At 46.2% G+C, this 16,632-nt stretch overlaps 21 non-coding genes across 21 annotated transcripts; 6 read left to right on the forward strand and 15 right to left on the reverse strand.

Moving 5' to 3' along the window:
• The first annotated feature begins 41 nt into the window (after positions 1-41).
• Positions 42-182, forward strand: LOC130102451 (U4 spliceosomal RNA). The gene has a single exon (XR_008809219.1). It is a non-coding gene; the product is annotated as a U4 spliceosomal RNA (small nuclear RNA).
• A 1,488-nt stretch (positions 183-1,670) lies between these two features.
• Positions 1,671-1,752, reverse strand: trnas-gcu (transfer RNA serine (anticodon GCU)). Its single transcript has one exon. It is a non-coding gene; the product is annotated as a tRNA-Ser (tRNA).
• Positions 1,753-2,413: 661 nt separating this feature from the next.
• Positions 2,414-2,554, forward strand: LOC130102353 (U4 spliceosomal RNA). The gene has a single exon (XR_008809196.1). It is a non-coding gene; the product is annotated as a U4 spliceosomal RNA (small nuclear RNA).
• A 2,005-nt stretch (positions 2,555-4,559) lies between these two features.
• Positions 4,560-4,700, forward strand: LOC130102360 (U4 spliceosomal RNA). Its single transcript, XR_008809197.1, has one exon. It is a non-coding gene; the product is annotated as a U4 spliceosomal RNA (small nuclear RNA).
• A 1,940-nt stretch (positions 4,701-6,640) lies between these two features.
• On the reverse strand, positions 6,641-6,722 carry trnas-gcu (transfer RNA serine (anticodon GCU)). Its single transcript has one exon. It is a non-coding gene; the product is annotated as a tRNA-Ser (tRNA).
• A 661-nt stretch (positions 6,723-7,383) lies between these two features.
• LOC130102138 (U4 spliceosomal RNA) lies at positions 7,384-7,524 on the forward strand. Its single transcript, XR_008809137.1, has one exon. It is a non-coding gene; the product is annotated as a U4 spliceosomal RNA (small nuclear RNA).
• Positions 7,525-9,272: 1,748 nt separating this feature from the next.
• Positions 9,273-9,354, reverse strand: trnas-gcu (transfer RNA serine (anticodon GCU)). Its single transcript has one exon. It is a non-coding gene; the product is annotated as a tRNA-Ser (tRNA).
• Positions 9,355-9,498: 144 nt separating this feature from the next.
• On the reverse strand, positions 9,499-9,580 carry trnas-gcu (transfer RNA serine (anticodon GCU)). The gene has a single exon. It is a non-coding gene; the product is annotated as a tRNA-Ser (tRNA).
• A 661-nt stretch (positions 9,581-10,241) lies between these two features.
• On the forward strand, positions 10,242-10,382 carry LOC130102410 (U4 spliceosomal RNA). The gene has a single exon (XR_008809209.1). It is a non-coding gene; the product is annotated as a U4 spliceosomal RNA (small nuclear RNA).
• A 1,488-nt stretch (positions 10,383-11,870) lies between these two features.
• trnas-gcu (transfer RNA serine (anticodon GCU)) lies at positions 11,871-11,952 on the reverse strand. Its single transcript has one exon. It is a non-coding gene; the product is annotated as a tRNA-Ser (tRNA).
• Positions 11,953-12,096: 144 nt separating this feature from the next.
• trnas-gcu (transfer RNA serine (anticodon GCU)) lies at positions 12,097-12,178 on the reverse strand. Its single transcript has one exon. It is a non-coding gene; the product is annotated as a tRNA-Ser (tRNA).
• A 144-nt stretch (positions 12,179-12,322) lies between these two features.
• On the reverse strand, positions 12,323-12,404 carry trnas-gcu (transfer RNA serine (anticodon GCU)). The gene has a single exon. It is a non-coding gene; the product is annotated as a tRNA-Ser (tRNA).
• Positions 12,405-12,548: 144 nt separating this feature from the next.
• trnas-gcu (transfer RNA serine (anticodon GCU)) lies at positions 12,549-12,630 on the reverse strand. The gene has a single exon. It is a non-coding gene; the product is annotated as a tRNA-Ser (tRNA).
• A 661-nt stretch (positions 12,631-13,291) lies between these two features.
• On the forward strand, positions 13,292-13,432 carry LOC130102162 (U4 spliceosomal RNA). The gene has a single exon (XR_008809142.1). It is a non-coding gene; the product is annotated as a U4 spliceosomal RNA (small nuclear RNA).
• Positions 13,433-15,055: 1,623 nt separating this feature from the next.
• Positions 15,056-15,137, reverse strand: trnas-gcu (transfer RNA serine (anticodon GCU)). Its single transcript has one exon. It is a non-coding gene; the product is annotated as a tRNA-Ser (tRNA).
• A 144-nt stretch (positions 15,138-15,281) lies between these two features.
• trnas-gcu (transfer RNA serine (anticodon GCU)) lies at positions 15,282-15,363 on the reverse strand. Its single transcript has one exon. It is a non-coding gene; the product is annotated as a tRNA-Ser (tRNA).
• A 144-nt stretch (positions 15,364-15,507) lies between these two features.
• On the reverse strand, positions 15,508-15,589 carry trnas-gcu (transfer RNA serine (anticodon GCU)). Its single transcript has one exon. It is a non-coding gene; the product is annotated as a tRNA-Ser (tRNA).
• A 144-nt stretch (positions 15,590-15,733) lies between these two features.
• trnas-gcu (transfer RNA serine (anticodon GCU)) lies at positions 15,734-15,815 on the reverse strand. The gene has a single exon. It is a non-coding gene; the product is annotated as a tRNA-Ser (tRNA).
• Positions 15,816-15,959: 144 nt separating this feature from the next.
• trnas-gcu (transfer RNA serine (anticodon GCU)) lies at positions 15,960-16,041 on the reverse strand. The gene has a single exon. It is a non-coding gene; the product is annotated as a tRNA-Ser (tRNA).
• A 144-nt stretch (positions 16,042-16,185) lies between these two features.
• On the reverse strand, positions 16,186-16,267 carry trnas-gcu (transfer RNA serine (anticodon GCU)). The gene has a single exon. It is a non-coding gene; the product is annotated as a tRNA-Ser (tRNA).
• Positions 16,268-16,411: 144 nt separating this feature from the next.
• Positions 16,412-16,493, reverse strand: trnas-gcu (transfer RNA serine (anticodon GCU)). Its single transcript has one exon. It is a non-coding gene; the product is annotated as a tRNA-Ser (tRNA).
• Positions 16,494-16,632: the final 139 nt, after the last annotated feature.

The following is a 16,632-nucleotide window of genomic DNA, read 5'->3' on the forward strand; positions in this document are numbered from 1 at the left end:
TCCAGATAAAAGCACGGGAGACGTCGCTACCTTCGCCAGGCATTCTTTCGCAGAGGCAATATCGAAGTCTATGAGGCTCATCCGAGACGTGATCTTTGCTGGTTGAAAACTTTACCCAATACCCTGCTGGGATGACTTGAAATACAGTCAGCCTTGGCAATTTTTGTCAGCTTCTTATGAGGCTTCGTGACTTGTTGAAAAAAAAGAATTGTGTTTTGGCTCCCTGAACGTGCTGCTTTCGCTGTGGTGGCGAAAGCATGAGCTTGAATAAGGCTGGTGTAGCCAGGATTAGGACCTCCCTTAGAATGTGTTTTTGTATTTCTAATGGTCATATCCATGCACCAGGGGGCTTCTTGTATTGACCCTGTCCTCAACAATGTTTTAAGAAATTAACATGAGCATTTTCTGCAGCTATAATTATATTATATTAAAGCTGCAGTAGGGAGTTTTGAGAAAACGTTGACTTAGCCTGAAAATTTGAACAAGCACAACTTACAGGTCCCACCCCCTTGCTCTCTGCTGCGCTACAGCCCTCCCTCCACAGCAGGCTAGTAAACAGGGCCACTGATAACAGCGGATAAAAAGTTATATGGCACATTTACTAATAGGGACTAAACGTCAATAATATGCTTTACATTGACTATGGCCTGCCCATACTTTGACTACAAACTTGGTCCTCAAATCATTATGTATTTTGCAATGGCCTACATGTAACTTTATCGTTGCACTCTTTCTATAAGTTATAAATAGCTAGTAAGATAACGGTAACTAACGTTAGAGTATGTAAGTAATTATTCTAGCGATATATAATGCTAGATAAGGTGTGCTAGTACATTATTTCAGCAACATGACAAGCCAGTGAATTAGCAGGTTTTAACTGTTGCTTAGCAGAGTGCGTGACATTTTATCTACATGTTATGCGGCTAGAGTTTTGACACAGAGTCAATGGGCTCTGTGTAATTCTTTCTTTTTCGCTTGTTTATCGTCATCAGTCTTTTTCCTTTTACCTCTTTGTTTTATGAGCAGGTGTCACTCGAGAATTGGCAGTTTAGGTTGTTTCTCCGTCATAAGCACAGCTGCAGCACGCCGGAAATCTTGAGTTTGAACGACGGTACGCGCTCGCGCTGTGCAAGAGAGGGGTGTGATCAGCGCGTACACGAGCGTGATTGACACTTCTAAGACATTCCGGTTGTTTCTGACCGGGAGCGTGTATTTCTTGCAAATGGCAATAGGACCACTAGGAGGAGCCAGAGGAGCGTGATTTTTACACAGATTATCTGTCTCATATTCTACTGTCAGGACATAATGACAGTTTTAGCAAATACATTTTTTCAAAAGTTACCTACAGCAGCTTTAAGGATGATGTCGTTAAAGTTGGCAGCAAGGTACTTTGAACGGCTTTGCCAGGCGCACTTGGCTCTCTCGAAACACTAAAGACATCATACGACAAGGATGGGATTCGAACCCACGCGTGCAGAGCACAATGGATTAGCAGTCCATCGCCTTAACCACTCGGCCACCTCGTCACTCGCCTGCACGTTTGCCCGAAGCTGGGCTGTGGTGTGTTTCTGCAGCTATTTTAAGGATGATGTTGTTAAAGTTGGCAGCAAGGTACTTTGAACGGCTTTTCCAGGCGCACTTGGCTCTCTCGAAACACTTAAGACATCAAACGACGAGGATGGGATTCGAACCCACGCGTGCAGAGCACAATGGATTAGCAGTCCATCGCCTTAACCACTCGGCCACCTCGTCACTCGCCTGCAAGTCTGCCCGAAGCTGGGCTGTGGTGTGTTTCTGCAGCTATTTTAAGGATGATGTTGTTAAAGTTGTCAGCAAGGTACTTTGAACGGCTTTGCAGGTCAGTTGACGGTAACCCTTCGACTGACCTGCAAGGAGCATTGGGTTCTATGGGTTAGGAGACTCACAACTGTGTTGATAGAGGGAGATGTGCTTATGTTTATTTTCTGTGCTGCTTCTGCTTTGTTGGAAAGAACCTAGAGAGAACGCCTGTGTCGAGAAAAAGGCAGCATAGCTTGCATTGGACCTCTCTCAGAATATGTTTGCAGTGTCCTTGCACTCTTCATTATCCTACCCAACCTCGTAGGGGGCTCGTCGAATCGATCCCGAACTCAAACATATTCTTGGAGATTGAGCGTTATAACTCCGCCCCTTTGCTACCAGGATACCCATAATTCTTTCCCCCCAAAATTACGAAAGCAGCACACTTTTTGTTCTTTGAGTGAAGAGAGAACAAGGAATAAACCTTTTTGTGCACATCACTCGCCTGTTTCGTAGACACACCATGCAGCCGTCAGTGCCAAAAAGCTTATTACATGGCAGTTTAAAGCTTGATACCACCCTGTCGTTACATGTCCAGATAAAAGCACGGGAGACGTCGCTACCTTCGCCAGGCATTCTTTCGCAGAGGCAATATCGAAGTCTATGAGGCTCATCCGAGACGTGATCTTTGCTGGTTGAAAACTTTACCCAATACCCCGCTGGGATGACTTGAAATACAGTCAGCCTTGGCAATTTTTGTCAGCTTCTTATGAGGCTTCGTGACTTGTTGAAAAAAAAGAATTGTGTTTTGGCTCCCTGAACGTGCTGCTTTCGCTGTGGTGGCGAAAGCATGAGCTTGAATAAGGCTGGTGTAGCCAGGATTAGGACCTCCCTTAGAATGTGTTTTTGTATTTCTAATGGTCATATCCATGCACCAGGGGGCTTCTTGTATTGACCCTGTCCTCAACAATGTTTTAAGAAATTAACATGAGCATTTTCTGCAGCTATAATTATATTATATTAAAGCTGCAGTAGGGAGTTTTGAGAAAACGTTGACTTAGCCTGAAAATTTGAACAAGCACAACTTACAGGTCCCACCCCCTTGCTCTCTGCTGCGCTACAGCCCTCCCTCCACAGCAGGCTAGTAAACAGGGCCACTGATAACAGCGGATAAAAAGTTATATGGCACATTTACTAATAGGGACTAAACGTCAATAATATGCTTTACATTGACTATGGCCTGCCCATACTTTGACTACAAACTTGGTCCTCAAATCATTATGTATTTTGCAATGGCCTACATGTAACTTTATCGTTGCACTCTTTCTATAAGTTATAAATAGCTAGTAAGATAACGGTAACTAACGTTAGAGTATGTAAGTAATTATTCTAGCGATATATAATGCTAGATAAGGTGTGCTAGTACATTATTTCAGCAACATGACAAGCCAGTGAATTAGCAGGTTTTAACTGTTGCTTAGCAGAGTGCGTGACATTTTATCTACATGTTATGCGGCTAGAGTTTTGACACCGAGTCAATGGGCTCTGTGTAATTCTTTCTTTTTCGCTTGTTTATCGTCATCAGTCTTTTTCCTTTTACCTCTTTGTTTTATGAGCAGGTGTCACTCGAGAATTGGCAGTTTAGGTTGTTTCTCCGTCATAAGCACAGCTGCAGCACGCCGGAAATCTTGAGTTTGAACGACGGTACGCGCTCGCGCTGTGCAAGAGAGGGGTGTGATCAGCGCGTACACGAGCGTGATTGACACTTCTAAGACATTCCGGTTGTTTCTGACCGGGAGCGTGTATTTCTTGCAAATGGCAATAGGACCACTAGGAGGAGCCAGAGGAGCGTGATTTTTACACAGATTATCTGTCTCATATTCTACTGTCAGGACATAATGACAGTTTTAGCAAATACATTTTTTCAAAAGTTACCTACAGCAGCTTTAAGGATGATGTCGTTAAAGTTGGCAGCAAGGTACTTTGAACGGCTTTGCCAGGCGCACTTGGCTCTCTCGAAACACTAAAGACATCATACGACGAGGATGGGATTCGAACCCACGCGTGCAGAGCACAATGGATTAGCAGTCCATCGCCTTAACCACTCGGCCACCTCATCACTCGCCTGCACATCTGCCCGAAGCTGGGCTGTGGTGTGTTTCTGCAGCTATTTTAAGGATGATGTCGTCAAAGTTGGCAGCAAGGTACTTTGAACGGCTTTGCAGGTCAGTTGACGGTAACCCTTCGACTGACCTGCAAGGAGCATTGGGTTCTATGGGTTAGGAGACTCACAACTGTGTTGATAGAGGGAGATGTGCTTATGTTTATTTTCTGTGCTGCTTCTGCTTTGTTGGAAAGAACCTAGAGAGAACGCCTGTGTCGAGAAAAAGGCAGCATAGCTTGCATTGGACCTCTCTCAGAATATGTTTGCAGTGTCCTTGCACTCTTCATTATCCTACCCAACCTCGTAGGGGGCTCGTCGAATCGATCCCGAACTCAAACATATTCTTGGAGATTGAGCGTTATAACTCCGCCCCTTTGCTACCAGGATACCCATAATTCTTTCCCCCCAAAATTACGAAAGCAGCACACTTTTTGTTCTTTGAGTGAAGAGAGAACAAGGAATAAACCTTTTTGTGCACATCACTCGCCTGTTTCGTAGACACACCATGCAGCCGTCAGTGCCAAAAAGCTTATTACATGGCAGTTTAAAGCTTGATACCACCCTGTCGTTACATGTCCAGATAAAAGCACGGGAGACGTCGCTACCTTCGCCAGGCATTCTTTCGCAGAGGCAATATCGAAGTCTATGAGGCTCATCCGAGACGTGATCTTTGCTGGTTGAAAACTTTACCCAATACCCCGCTGGGATGACTTGAAATACAGTCAGCCTTGGCAATTTTTGTCAGCTTCTTATGAGGCTTCGTGACTTGTTGAAAAAAAAGAATTGTGTTTTGGCTCCCTGAACGTGCTGCTTTCACTGTGGTGGCGAAAGCATGAGCTTGAATAAGGCTGGTGTAGCCAGGATTAGGACCTCCCTTAGAATGTGTTTTTGTATTTCTAATGGTCATATCCATGCACCAGGGGGCTTCTTGTATTGACCCTGTCCTCAACAATGTTTTAAGAAATTAACATGAGCATTTTCTGCAGCTATAATTATATTATATTAAAGCTGCAGTAGGGAGTTTTGAGAAAACGTTGACTTAGCCTGAAAATTTGAACAAGCACAACTTACAGGTCCCACCCCCTTGCTCTCTGCTGCGCTACAGCCCTCCCTCCACAGCAGGCTAGTAAACAGGGCCACTGATAACAGCGGATAAAAAGTTATATGGCACATTTACTAATAGGGACTAAACGTCAATAATATGCTTTACATTGACTATGGCCTGCCCATACTTTGACTACAAACTTGGTCCTCAAATCATTATGTATTTTGCAATGGCCTACATGTAACTTTATCGTTGCACTCTTTCTATAAGTTATAAATAGCTAGTAAGATAACGGTAACTAACGTTAGAGTATGTAAGTAATTATTCTAGCGATATATAATGCTAGATAAGGTGTGCTAGTACATTATTTCAGCAACATGACAAGCCAGTGAATTAGCAGGTTTTAACTGTTGCTTAGCAGAGTGCGTGACATTTTATCTACATGTTATGCGGCTAGAGTTTTGACACCGAGTCAATGGGCTCTGTGTAATTCTTTCTTTTTCGCTTGTTTATCGTCATCAGTCTTTTTCCTTTTACCTCTTTGTTTTATGAGCAGGTGTCACTCGAGAATTGGCAGTTTAGGTTGTTTCTCCGTCATAAGCACAGCTGCAGCACGCCGGAAATCTTGAGTTTGAACGACGGTACGCGCTCGCGCTGTGCAAGAGAGGGGTGTGATCAGCGCGTACACGAGCGTGATTGACACTTCTAAGACATTCCGGTTGTTTCTGACCGGGAGCGTGTATTTCTTGCAAATGGCAATAGGACCACTAGGAGGAGCCAGAGGAGCGTGATTTTTACACAGATTATCTGTCTCATATTCTACTGTCAGGACATAATGACAGTTTTAGCAAATACATTTTTTCAAAAGTTACCTACAGCAGCTTTAAGGATGATGTCGTTAAAGTTGGCAGCAAGGTACTTTGAACGGCTTTGCCAGGCGCACTTGGCTCTCTCTAAACACTAAAGACATCATACGACGAGGATGGGATTCGAACCCACGCGTGCAGAGCACAATGGATTAGCAGTCCATCGCCTTAACCACTCGGCCACCTCATCACTCGCCTGCACGTCTGCCCGAAGCTGGGCTGTGGTGTGTTTCTGCAGCTATTTTAAGGATGATGTCGTCAAAGTTGGCAGCAAGGTACTTTGAACGGCTTTTCCAGGCGCACTTGGCTCTCTCGAAACACTAAAGACATCAATCGACGAGGATGGGATTCGAACCCATGCGTGCAGAGCACAATGGATTAGCAGTCCATCACCTTAACCACTCGGCCACCTCGTCACTCGCCGGCACGTCTGCCCGAAGCTGGGCTGTGGTGTGTTTCTGCAGCTATTTTAAGGATGATGTTGTTAAAGTTGGCAGCAAAGTTCATTGAACGGCTTTGCCAGTCGCACTTGGCTCTCTCGAAACACTAAAGACATCAAACGACGAGGATGGGATTCGAACCCACACGTGCAGAGCACAATGGATTAGCAGTCCATCGCCTTAACCACTCGGCCACCTCGTCACTCGCCTGCAAGTCTGCCCGAAGCTGGGCTGTGGTGTGTTTCTGCAGCTATTTTAAGGATGATGTTGTTAAAGTTGGCAGCAAGGTACTTTGAACGGCTTTTCCAGGCGCACTTGGCTCTCTCGAAACACTAAAGACATCAATCGACGAGGATGGGATTCGAACCCACGCGTGCAGAGCACAATGGATTAGCAGTCCATCGCCTTAACCACTCGGCCACCTCGTCATTCGCCTGCAAGTCTGCCCGAAGCTGGGCTGTGGTGTGTTTCTGCAGCTATTTTAAGGATGATGTTGTTAAAGTTGTCAGCAAGGTACTTTGAACGGCTTTGCAGGTCAGTTGACGGTAACCCTTCGACTGACCTGCAAGGAGCATTGGGTTCTATGGGTTAGGAGACTCACAACTGTGTTGATAGAGGGAGATGTGCTTATGTTTATTTTCTGTGCTGCTTCTGCTTTGTTGGAAAGAACCTAGAGAGAACGCCTGTGTCGAGAAAAAGGCAGCATAGCTTGCATTGGACCTCTCTCAGAATATGTTTGCAGTGTCCTTGCACTCTTCATTATCCTACCCAACCTCGTAGGGGGCTCGTCGAATCGATCCCGAACTCAAACATATTCTTGGAGATTGAGCGTTATAACTCCGCCCCTTTGCTACCAGGATACCCATAATTCTTTCCCCCCAAAATTACGAAAGCAGCACACTTTTTGTTCTTTGAGTGAAGAGAGAACAATGAATAAACCTTTTTGTGCACATCACTCGCCTGTTTCGTAGACACACCATGCAGCCGTCAGTGCCAAAAAGCTTATTACATGGCAGTTTAAAGCTTGATACCACCCTGTCGTTACATGTCCAGATAAAAGCACGGGAGACGTCGCTACCTTCGCCAGGCATTCTTTCGCAGAGGCAATATCGTAGTCTATGAGGCTCATCCGAGACGTGATCTTTGCTGGTTGAAAACTTTACCCAATACCCCGCTGGGATGACTTGAAATACAGTCAGCCTTGGCAATTTTTGTCGGCTTCTTATGAGGCTTCGTGACTTGTTGAAAAAAAAGAATTGTGTTTTGGCTCCCTGAACGTGCTGCTTTCGCTGTGGTGGCGAAAGCATGAGCTTGAATAAGGCTGGTGTAGCCAGGATTTGGACCTCCCTTAGAATGTGTTTTTGTATTTCTAATGGTCATATCCATGCACCAGGGGGCTTCTTGTATTGACCCTGTCCTCAACAATGTTTTAAGAAATTAACATGAGCATTTTCTGCAGCTATAATTATATTATATTAAAGCTGCAGTAGGGAGTTTTGAGAAAACGTTGACTTAGCCTGAAAATTTGAACAAGCACAACTTACAGGTCCCACCCCCTTGCTCTCTGCTGCGCTACAGCCCTCCCTCCACAGCTCGTCCTCCACAGCGGAGCCTGTCGTGAACGCGCAGGCTAGTAAACAGGGCCACTGATAACAGCGGATAAAAAGTTATATGGCACATTTACCAATAGGGACTAAACGTCAATAATATGCTTTACATTGACTATGGCCTGCCCATACTTTGACTACAAACTTGGTCCTCAAATCATTATGTATTTTGCAATGGCCTACATGTAACTTTATCGTTGCACTCTTTCTATAAGTTATAAATAGCTAGTAAGATAACGGTAACTAACGTTAGAGTATGTAAGTAATTATTCTAGCGATATATAATGCTAGATAAGGTGTGCTAGTACATTATTTCAGCAACATGACAAGCCAGTGAATTAGCAGGTTTTAATTGTTGCTTAGCAGAGTGCGTGACATTTTATCTACATGTTATGCGGCTAGAGTTTTGACACCGAGTCAATGGGCTCTGTGTAATTCTTTCTTTTTCGCTTGTTTATCGTCATCAGTCTTTTTCCTTTTACCTCTTTGTTTTATGAGCAGGTGTCACTCGAGAATTGGCAGTTTAGGTTGTTTCTCCGTCATAAGCACAGCTGCAGCACGCCGGAAATCTTGAGTTTGAACGACGGTACGCGCTCGCGCTGTGCAAGAGAGGGGTGTGATCAGCGCGTACACGAGCGTGATTGACACTTCTAAGACATTCCGGTTGTTTCTGACCGGGAGCGTGTATTTCTTGCAAATGGCAATAGGACCACTAGGAGGAGCCAGAGGAGCGTGATTTTTACACAGATTATCTGTCTCATATTCTACTGTCAGGACATAATGACAGTTTTAGCAAATACATTTTTTCAAAAGTTACCTACAGCAGCTTTAAGGATGATGTCGTTAAAGTTGGCAGCAAGGTACTTTGAACGGCTTTGCCAGGCGCACTTGGCTCTCTCGAAACACTAAAGACATCATACGACAAGGATGGGATTCGAACCCACGTGTGCAGAGCACAATGGATTAGCAGTCCATCGCCTTAACCACTCGGCCACCTCGTCACTCGCCTGCACGTTTGCCCGAAGCTGGGCTGTGGTGTGTTTCTGCAGCTATTTTAAGGATGATGTCGTCAAAGTTGGCAGCAAGGTACTTTGAACGGCTTTGCCAGGCGCACTTGGCTCTCTCGAAACACTAAAGACATCATACGACAAGGATGGGATTCGAACCCACGTGTGCAGAGCACAATGGATTAGCAGTCCATCGCCTTAACCACTCGGCCACCTCGTCACTCGCCTGCACGTTTGCCCGAAGCTGGGCTGTGGTGTGTTTCTGCAGCTATTTTAAGGATGATGTCGTCAAAGTTGGCAGCAAGGTACTTTGAACGGCTTTTCCAGGCGCACTTGGCTCTCTCGAAACACTAAAGACATCAATCGACGAGGATGGGATTCGAACCCACGCGTGCAGAGCACAATGGATTAGCAGTCCATCGCCTTAACCACTCGGCCACCTCGTCACTCGCCGGCACGTCTGCCCGAAGCTGGGCTGTGGTGTGTTTCTGCAGCTATTTTAAGGATGATGTTGTTAAAGTTGGCAGCAAATTTCATTGAACGGCTTTGCCAGTCGCACTTGGCTCTCTCGAAACACTTAAGACATCAAACGACGAGGATGGGATTCGAACCCACGCGTGCAGAGCACAATGGATTAGCAGTCCATCGCCTTAACCACTCGGCCACCTCGTCACTCGCCTGCAAGTCTGCCCGAAGCTGGGCTGTGGTGTGTTTCTGCAGCTATTTTAAGGATGATGTTGTTAAAGTTGTCAGCAAGGTACTTTGAACGGCTTTGCAGGTCAGTTGACGGTAACCCTTCGACTGACCTGCAAGGAGCATTGGGTTCTATGGGTTAGGAGACTCACAACTGTGTTGATAGAGGGAGATGTGCTTATGTTTATTTTCTGTGCTGCTTCTGCTTTGTTGGAAAGAACCTAGAGAGAACGCCTGTGTCGAGAAAAAGGCAGCATAGCTTGCATTGGACCTCTCTCAGAATATGTTTGCAGTGTCCTTGCACTCTTCATTATCCTACCCAACCTCGTAGGGGGCTCGTCGAATCGATCCCGAACTCAAACATATTCTTGGAGATTGAGCGTTATAACTCCGCCCCTTTGCTACCAGGATACCCATAATTCTTTCCCCCCAAAATTACGAAAGCAGCACACTTTTTGTTCTTTGAGTGAAGAGAGAACAAGGAATAAACCTTTTTGTGCACATCACTCGCCTGTTTCGTAGACACACCATGCAGCCGTCAGTGCCAAAAAGCTTATTACATGGCAGTTTAAAGCTTGATACCACCCTGTCGTTACATGTCCAGATAAAAGCACGGGAGACGTCGCTACCTTCGCCAGGCATTCTTTCGCAGAGGCAATATCGTAGTCTATGAGGCTCATCCGTGACGTGATCTTTGCTGGTTGAAAACTTTACCCAATACCCCGCTGGGATGACTTGAAATACAGTCAGCCTTGGCAATTTTTGTCAGCTTCTTATGAGGCTTCGTGACTTGTTGAAAAAAAAGAATTGTGTTTTGGCTCCCTGAACGTGCTGCTTTCGCTGTGGTGGCGAAAGCATGAGCTTGAATAAGGCTGGTGTAGCCAGGATTAGGACCTCCCTTAGAATGTGTTTTTGTATTTCTAATGGTCATATCCATGCACCAGGGGGCTTCTTGTATTGACCCTGTCCTCAACAATGTTTTAAGAAATTAACATGAGCATTTTCTGCAGCTATAATTATATTATATTAAAGCTGCAGTAGGGAGTTTTGAGAAAACGTTGACTTAGCCTGAAAATTTGAACAAGCACAACTTACAGGTCCCACCCCCTTGCTCTCTGCTGCGCTACAGCCCTCCCTCCACAGCAGGCTAGTAAACAGGGCCACTGATAACAGCGGATAAAAAGTTATATGGCACATTTACTAATAGGGACTAAACGTCAATAATATGCTTTACATTGACTATGGCCTGCCCATACTTTGACTACAAACTTGGTCCTCAAATCATTATGTATTTTGCAATGGCCTACATGTAACTTTATCGTTGCACTCTTTCTATAAGTTATAAATAGCTAGTAAGATAGCGGTAACTAACGTTAGAGTATGTAAGTAATTATTCTAGCGATATATAATGCTAGATAAGGTGTGCTAGTACATTATTTCAGCAACATGACAAGCCAGTGAATTAGCAGGTTTTAATTGTTGCTTAGCAGAGTGCGTGACATTTTATCTACATGTTATGCGGCTAGAGTTTTGACACCGAGTCAATGGGCTCTGTGTAATTCTTTCTTTTTCGCTTGTTTATCGTCATCAGTCTTTTTCCTTTTACCTCTTTGTTTTATGAGCAGGTGTCACTCGAGAATTGGCAGTTTAGGTTGTTTCTCCGTCATAAGCACAGCTGCAGCACGCCGGAAATCTTGAGTTTGAACGACGGTACGCGCTCGCGCTGTGCAAGAGAGGGGTGTGATCAGCGCGTACACGAGCGTGATTGACACTTCTAAGACATTCCGGTTGTTTCTGACCGGGAGCGTGTATTTCTTGCAAATGGCAATAGGACCACTAGGAGGAGCCAGAGGAGCGTGATTTTTACACAGATTATCTGTCTCATATTCTACTGTCAGGACATAATGACAGTTTTAGCAAATACATTTTTTCAAAAGTTACCTACAGCAGCTTTAAGGATGATGTCGTTAAAGTTGGCAGCAAGGTACTTTGAACGGCTTTGCCAGGCGCACTTGGCTCTCTCGAAACACTAAAGACATCATACGACGAGGATGGGATTCGAACCCACGCGTGCAGAGCACAATGGATTAGCAGTCCATCGCCTTAAGCACTCGGCCACCTCGTCACTCGCCTGCACGTTTGCCCGAAGCTGGGCTGTGGTGTGTTTCTGCAGCTATTTTAAGGATGATGTCGTCAAAGTTGGCAGCAAGGTAATTTGAACGGCTTTTCCAGGCGCACTTGGCTCTCTCGAAACACTAAAGACATCAATCGACGAGGATGGGATTCGAACCCACGCGTGCAGAGCACAATGGATTAGCAGTCCATCGCCTTAACCACTCGGCCACCTCGTCACTCGCCTGCAAGTCTGCCCGAAGCTGGGCTGTGGTGTGTTTCTGCAGCTATTTTAAGGATGATGTTGTTAAAGTTGGCAGCAAGGTACTTTGAACGGCTTTTCCAGGCGCACTTGGCTCTCTCGAAACACTAAAGACATCAATCGACGAGGATGGGATTCGAACCCACGCGTGCAGAGCACAATGGATTAGCAGTCCATCGCCTTAACCACTCGGCCACCTCGTCACTCGCCTGCAAGTCTGCCCGAAGCTGGGCTGTGGTGTGTTTCTGCAGCTATTTTAAGGATGATGTTGTTAAAGTTGGCAGCAAGGTACTTTGAACGGCTTTTCCAGGCGCACTTGGCTCTCTCGAAACACTAAAGACATCAATCGACGAGGATGGGATTCGAACCCACGCGTGCAGAGCACAATGGATTAGCAGTCCATCGCCTTAACCACTCGGCCACCTCGTCACTCGCCGGCACGTCTGCCCGAAGCTGGGCTGTGGTGTGTTTCTGCAGCTATTTTAAGGATGATGTTGTTAAAGTTGGCAGCAAATTTCATTGAACGGCTTTGCCAGTCGCACTTGGCTCTCTCGAAACACTAAAGACATCAAACGACGAGGATGGGATTCGAACCCACGCGTGCAGAGCACAATGGATTAGCAGTCCATCGCCTTAACCACTCGGCCACCTCGTCATTCGCCTGCAAGTCTGCCCGAAGCTGGGCTGTGGTGTGTTTCTGCAGCTTTTTTAAGGATGATGTTGTTAAAGTTGTCAGCAAGGTACTTTGAACGGCTTTGCAGGTCAGTTGACGGTAACCCTTCGACTGACCTGCAAGGAGCATTGGGTTCTATGGGTTAGGAGACTCACAACTGTGTTGATAGAGGGAGATGTGCTTATGTTTATTTTCTGTGCTGCTTCTGCTTTGTTGGAAAGAACCTAGAGAGAACGCCTGTGTCGAGAAAAAGGCAGCATAGCTTGCATTGGACCTCTCTCAGAATATGTTTGCAGTGTCCTTGCACTCTTCATTATCCTACCCAACCTCGTAGGGGGCTCGTCGAATCGATCCCGAACTCAAACATATTCTTGGAGATTGAGCGTTATAACTCCGCCCCTTTGCTACCAGGATACCCATAATTCTTTCCCCCCAAAATTACGAAAGCAGCACACTTTTTGTTCTTTGAGTGAAGAGAGAACAATGAATAAACCTTTTTGTGCACATCACTCGCCTGTTTCGTAGACACACCATGCAGCCGTCAGTGCCAAAAAGCTTATTACATGGCAGTTTAAAGCTTGATACCACCCTGTCGTTACATGTCCAGATAAAAGCACGGGAGACGTCGCTACCTTCGCCAGGCATTCTTTCGCAGAGGCAATATCGTAGTCTATGAGGCTCATCCGAGACGTGATCTTTGCTGGTTGAAAACTTTACCCAATACCCCGCTGGGATGACTTGAAATACAGTCAGCCTTGGCAATTTTTGTCGCCTTCTTATGAGGCTTCGTGACTTGTTGAAAAAAAAGAATTGTGTTTTGGCTCCCTGAACGTGCTGCTTTCGCTGTGGTGGCGAAAGCATGAGCTTGAATAAGGCTGGTGTAGCCAGGATTTGGACCTCCCTTAGAATGTGTTTTTGTATTTCTAATGGTCATATCCATGCACCAGGGGGCTTCTTGTATTGACCCTGTCCTCAACAATGTTTTAAGAAATTAACATGAGCATTTTCTGCAGCTATAATTATATTATATTAAAGCTGCAGTAGGGAGTTTTGAGAAAACGTTGACTTAGCCTGAAAATTTGAACAAGCACAACTTACAGGTCCCACCCCCTTGCTCTCTGCTGCGCTACAGCCCTCCCTCCACAGCTCGTCCTCCACAGCGGAGCCTGTCGTGAACGCGCAGGCTAGTAAACAGGGCCACTGACCACCCCCTTGCTCTCTGCTGCGCTACAGCCCTCCCTCCGCAGCTCGTCCTCCACAGCGGAGCCTGTCGTGAACGCGCAGGCTAGTAAACAGGGCCACTGATAACAGCGGATAAAAAGTTATATGGCACATTTACTAATAGGGACTAAACGTCAATAATATGCTTTACATTGACTATGGCCTGCCCATACTTTGACTACAAACTTGGTCCTCAAATCATTATGTATTTTGCAATGGCCTACATGTAACTTTATCGTTGCACTCTTTCTATAAGTTATAAATAGCTAGTAAGATAACGGTAACTAACGTTAGAGTATGTAAGTAATTATTCTAGCGATATATAATGCTAGATAAGGTGTGCTAGTACATTATTTCAGCAACATGACAAGCCAGTGAATTAGCAGGTTTTAATTGTTGCTTAGCAGAGTGCGTGACATTTTATCTACATGTTATGCGGCTAGAGTTTTGACACCGAGTCAATGGGCTCTGTGTAATTCTTTCTTTTTCGCTTGTTTATCGTCATCAGTCTTTTTCCTTTTACCTCTTTGTTTTATGAGCAGGTGTCACTCGAGAATTGGCAGTTTAGGTTGTTTCTCCGTCATAAGCACAGCTGCAGCACGCCGGAAATCTTGAGTTTGAACGACGGTACGCGCTCGCGCTGTGCAAGAGAGGGGTGTGATCAGCGCGTACACGAGCGTGATTGACACTTCTAAGACATTCCGGTTGTTTCTGACCGGGAGCGTGTATTTCTTGCAAATGGCAATAGGACCACTAGGAGGAGCCAGAGGAGCGTGATTTTTACACAGATTATCTGTCTCATATTCTACTGTCAGGACATAATGACAGTTTTAGCAAATACATTTTTTCAAAAGTTACCTACAGCAGCTTTAAGGATGATGTCGTTAAAGTTGGCAGCAAGGTACTTTGAACGGCTTTGCCAGGCGCACTTGGCTCTCTCGAAACACTAAAGACATCATACGACGAGGATGGGATTCGAACCCACGCGTGCAGAGCACAATGGATTAGCAGTCCATCGCCTTAAGCACTCGGCCACCTCGTCACTCGCCTGCACGTTTGCCCGAAGCTGGGCTGTGGTGTGTTTCTGCAGCTATTTTAAGGATGATGTCGTCAAAGTTGGCAGCAAGGTAATTTGAACGGCTTTTCCAGGCGCACTTGGCTCTCTCGAAACACTAAAGACATCAATCGACGAGGATGGGATTCGAACCCACGCGTGCAGAGCACAATGGATTAGCAGTCCATCGCCTTAACCACTCGGCCACCTCGTCACTCGCCTGCAAGTCTGCCCGAAGCTGGGCTGTGGTGTGTTTCTGCAGCTATTTTAAGGATGATGTTGTTAAAGTTGGCAGCAAGGTACTTTGAACGGCTTTTCCAGGCGCACTTGGCTCTCTCGAAACACTAAAGACATCAATCGACGAGGATGGGATTCGAACCCACGCGTGCAGAGCACAATGGATTAGCAGTCCATCGCCTTAACCACTCGGCCACCTCGTCACTCGCCTGCAAGTCTGCCCGAAGCTGGGCTGTGGTGTGTTTCTGCAGCTATTTTAAGGATGATGTTGTTAAAGTTGGCAGCAAGGTACTTTGAACGGCTTTTCCAGGCGCACTTGGCTCTCTCGAAACACTAAAGACATCAATCGACGAGGATGGGATTCGAACCCACGCGTGCAGAGCACAATGGATTAGCAGTCCATCGCCTTAACCACTCGGCCACCTCGTCACTCGCCGGCACGTCTGCCCGAAGCTGGGCTGTGGTGTGTTTCTGCAGCTATTTTAAGGATGATGTTGTTAAAGTTGGCAGCAAATTTCATTGAACGGCTTTGCCAGTCGCACTTGGCTCTCTCGAAACACTAAAGACATCAATCGACGAGGATGGGATTCGAACCCACGCGTGCAGAGCACAATGGATTAGCAGTCCATCGCCTTAACCACTCGGCCACCTCGTCACTCGCCTGCAAGTCTGCCCGAAGCTGGGCTGTGGTGTGTTTCTGCAGCTATTTTAAGGATGATGTTGTTAAAGTTGGCAGCAAGGTACTTTGAACGGCTTTTCCAGGCGCACTTGGCTCTCTCGAAACACTAAAGACATCAATCGACGAGGATGGGATTCGAACCCACGCGTGCAGAGCACAATGGATTAGCAGTCCATCGCCTTAACCACTCGGCCACCTCGTCACTCGCCGGCACGTCTGCCCGAAGCTGGGCTGTGGTGTGTTTCTGCAGCTATTTTAAGGATGATGTTGTTAAAGTTGGCAGCAAATTTCATTGAACGGCTTTGCCAGTCGCACTTGGCTCTCTCGAAACACTTAAGACATCAAACGACGAGGATGGGATTCGAACCCACGCGTGCAGAGCACAATGGATTAGCAGTCCATCGCCTTAACCACTCGGCCACCTCGTCACTCGCCTGCACGTTTGCCCGAAGCTGGGCTGTGGTGTGTTTCTGCAGCTATTTTAAGGATGATGTCGTCAAAGTTGGCAGCAAGGTACTTTGAACGGCTTTTCCAGGCGCACTTGGCTCTCTCGAAACACTAAAGACATCAATCGACGAGGATGGGATTCGAACCCACGCGTGCAGAGCACAATGGATTAGCAGTCCATCGCCTTAACCACTCGGCCACCTCGTCACTCGCCGGCACGTCTGCCCGAAGCTGGGCTGTGGTGTGTTTCTGCAGCTATTTTAAGGATGATGTTGTTAAAGTTGGCAGCAAATTTCATTGAACGGCTTTGCCAGTCGCACTTGGCTCTCTCGAAACACTTAAGACA

This window comes from Rhinichthys klamathensis, unplaced genomic scaffold (genome assembly GCF_029890125.1).
Source record: "Rhinichthys klamathensis goyatoka isolate OS25496 unplaced genomic scaffold, OSU_Roscu_1.1 h1tg000011l_1, whole genome shotgun sequence".
Classification (NCBI taxonomy): Eukaryota; Metazoa; Chordata; class Actinopteri; order Cypriniformes; family Leuciscidae; genus Rhinichthys; species Rhinichthys klamathensis.